We start from the raw sequence: 2812 nt of genomic DNA, 5'->3' as shown, positions 1-2812 counted from the left end.
TGGGCAAGGGGCCGATCCTGCGATTGGAGGGTGATGGGGGTCAACGCCTGAGGGCTCCCAGTATGTGAGAGGGGGCAGGCTGGGCTGAGGGACACTCCCCCCCCTACACACACCCAGTGCACGGGGATCAGCGGAGCTGCGAGGCCTCCCGGCACCAGCATCAGTGTGACAGGGGGCAGTGCCCAAACCCCCTGAACCCCCTGATCGCCCTGCGGCTCTGTGTGCGACAGGGGGCGGGGCCACAACCTCCCTATCCGCCCTGCTCTGTTCGGGACAGGGGAAGGCGCCCCAACGCCCTGATCAGCCCTGCTCTGTGCCTGATAGGGGGGAGCTCCCCAACCCCCTGATCGCTCTGCGGCTCTGTGTGTGACAGGGTGCAGTGCCCCAACCCCCTGATCGGCCCTGCTCTGTGTGTGACAGGGTGTGGTGCTCCAACCCCCTCCCCCCCCGTCCCCCCCCAACGGGTCCTGCTCTGTGTGTGACGGGGTAAGGCCATAACCTCCCCTTCGGCCCTTCCCTGAGTGTGGGAGTGGCGGCGCCCCAACCCCTCTGATGGGCTCTGCTCTGTGAGTGACAGGGGGCAGCGCCCCAACCCCCTGATTGGCCCTGCTCTGTGCGTGACAGGGGGTTGCGCTGCAACCTCCCCATCGACCCTGCCTTGAGTGTGACAGGGGGCGGTGCCCCAACCCCCCAATCGGCCCTACCCTGAGCGTGACTGAGGGTGGCATCGCAACCTCCTGATCCTCCCTGCTCTGTGCATGACATGGGGCGGTGCCCCAACTCCCCAAATGGCCCTGCTCTGAGCCCGACCAGGGGCTGCACCTAGGGATTGGGCCTGCCCTCTGCCACCCGGCAGCAGGTCTAAGCCAGCAGGTCGTTATCTCCCGAGGGGTCCCAGACTGGGAGAGGGCACAGGCCGGGCTGAGGGACCCCCCCCTCCCTCCCCGAGTGCACAAATTTTTGTGCACCTGGCCTCTAGTCTATACTAATAAAAGAGAAACATGCAAATTGATTTTCACTCCACTATACCAACCAGCCAATCAGAATGAGTATGCAAATTAACCCAACCTAGATGTCGGGTTAATTTGCATAGGCAGGCGCTGAGGGAAGACTGAAGAAGCTTGGCTTCTCCGCTATGGCCAGAGTGAAGGCCTGGGTCCCAGGTACCGGAGGAAAACCGGTGCCGGCAGCCAGGGGAAGGAAGGGCTATTGCACTAATCTCTTCAAGCAATGGGCCTCCAGTAATAATAATAAAACCTTGACAGTATTTTCTTAGGAAGTTTTCAATATTCAGTATTTTTGGAAGTGTCAATGAAGTACTGATGGGGTGGTCATAATAATCTGGCCACTCAGTGTATATTTTAAAGTCTTAAGCAGATGAAATAATATCAAAGTGAATAAAATAAAGAATGTAACTTCTTCTTCTCCGTGGACATCCCATAAGGTAGACCAGTGTTTTTCCTCCCAGACATTAGTCTACCTGCAGAGAACTAAAGTTTTTCTCCCCAAAGATGGCATTACATTATGTACTCTGTTGTGCAACTTTAAAAGTTTATCTTTCACTTACTATTTCTTGAACCTTTTTCCATGTCAGGACAGAGAGATGACTTTAAAAAAAATCAGTCGGAGAAAACTATTAAGGATGTTTTTCTCTGCCCAGAAGAGGCCCTGCCACCTGTACCAGAGCTGCCAGTAAAACGGAGGGAATTGAGCAAAGTAGGACCCAGGGCATTTCTCAATGTAGGTCATCTTCCTTGGCGCCTTCCCGATCACTATGGACCTGCTCCTAGAGAGGGACACTCCTAGCCCAGCGCCTCTGTGGGAAGGATCACCTGTAGAAAAGAGAACCAGAGTCAGGATTGGGGTCCCGCTACCTGAAGAAGGAAAATTCCTAGTCAGTGAACACAGCCATGGGCAGAATTGGGGCTTCCTTCTCACCATCATTCCCTTTCCCTCCTTCCTTCCATAGGCTCAGTGATTTGTCTTTTGAGAGTTACTTCATAATTACTGTTCCTGTATCCAACTCCCGCTCTGCCAGCATCTCTTATCTCTCCCACTTCCAGAGACCTTGCCCTTCATCCTCTCCACCAGCCCCCATGTTCTCTTGGTCCCGAGGATAATTTGGAAACCATTGGGATCACAGGAACATGATTCAGCTCTCCCGTGACCTGATGACGAACTTGACCTGTTCCCTCAGGTTGGAGTCCCAGGTCAAAGTAGGGAGCAGCTCTGAATGACCCTGATGCGCAGCCAGGATGCACCCACCTCCCGCGCGCAGCCAGTCCCAGGAGAGAGGACACTCCTGGTTGCGCAAGGGAGCATCATGAGGCCAGGCGCCCAGCCAGGGAAAAACTCACCCCAAACCGAACCTCCAACCCGGCGCCCTTTATTTCCATTCTAAAACGTACCGCTCACTCCTGTAACAGAAGTCAGCCCACCCCAGCCCCAGTGCGCCTCTCCATCCTGAGTTGCCCCTAAATTGCACCCATTCTCCGCCCCACGCCACTCAAGTGCCTCCGTGTCTTCTCAGCGCTCTCTGCCTTCAGACTCGGGCTTCCGGGCTTTCGTTTCTGCTGGAACCAAACAGAGGCCCGTGCGCGTTACTAGGCGTCTGTCTGCACAGCAACCCGGCGGTGCTTTCCTCCGAGACGGGGAGGCTCCAACCCCGTCCCCAGGGGGCAGGGCGGTCCCAGCACAGAAGCCCAGCTTCTGGGCGCCAGGGCTGCTGCCTACGGGTTGCGGGAGGAGGGAGAGGCGATTGAGCCGGGCGCCACCTCTTCCCCCGCCCTCCTGGACCTCCCTCCAGCCCCCT

Source organism: Myotis daubentonii, chromosome 2, assembly GCF_963259705.1.
Source record: "Myotis daubentonii chromosome 2, mMyoDau2.1, whole genome shotgun sequence".
Lineage (NCBI taxonomy): Eukaryota > Metazoa > Chordata > Mammalia > Chiroptera > Vespertilionidae > Myotis > Myotis daubentonii.
Note: the sequence above shows the minus strand (reverse complement) of the source record.